Below are 550 nucleotides of genomic sequence, written 5' to 3' on the forward strand. Positions count from 1 at the left end.
CCTTCCTCCCCCGCCTCCCCCCCCGTGTGAGGGAAGGAAGGAAGGACGGACGGGCGGTGCGGGGGCTGCGGAGAGGGGCTCCCCGCGGGCTGCCCCGCATACCCTGCCGGGGGTCTGTCCGCGCAGCCTTCGTTCATCTCCTCTTCCTTCAGATCCATTTCTTTTCTTGTGGCGAAGGAAGAGTTAACGCCGTGCGGTTTTGTGCATCGCCTCCCCGCTCCTTCCCCTCCCCTCTCCCATATTCCAAACCCCCAATTTATGAACCAACACGTCGTGACCTTTCTGGCTGTTAAGAAGAATATTATTAAAGGTGATCTTTATTTTTGCTCAAGCGCCATCCCGCTGACGAGCTGCCTTTCCCAAGCCGGATCGCTGCTGGCGACGGTAGGCAAGCCCCTGCCTCACAGGGACTTGCCCACCAGGACCCTGGGACTGGAAGTTGTTGACAGTGGCGGGGCTGGGCACATGTTGCCCACACGCTCCTCGCAGCCGCCGAGGTTCACGGCTGGAAACTCCCGCTGGGAGACCCGCCGCCGGGGGGAAAATAAAC

Source organism: Chaetura pelagica, unplaced genomic scaffold (assembly GCF_000747805.2).
Source record: "Chaetura pelagica isolate M959 unplaced genomic scaffold, ChaPel_1.0 scaffold752, whole genome shotgun sequence".
Lineage (NCBI taxonomy): Eukaryota > Metazoa > Chordata > Aves > Apodiformes > Apodidae > Chaetura > Chaetura pelagica.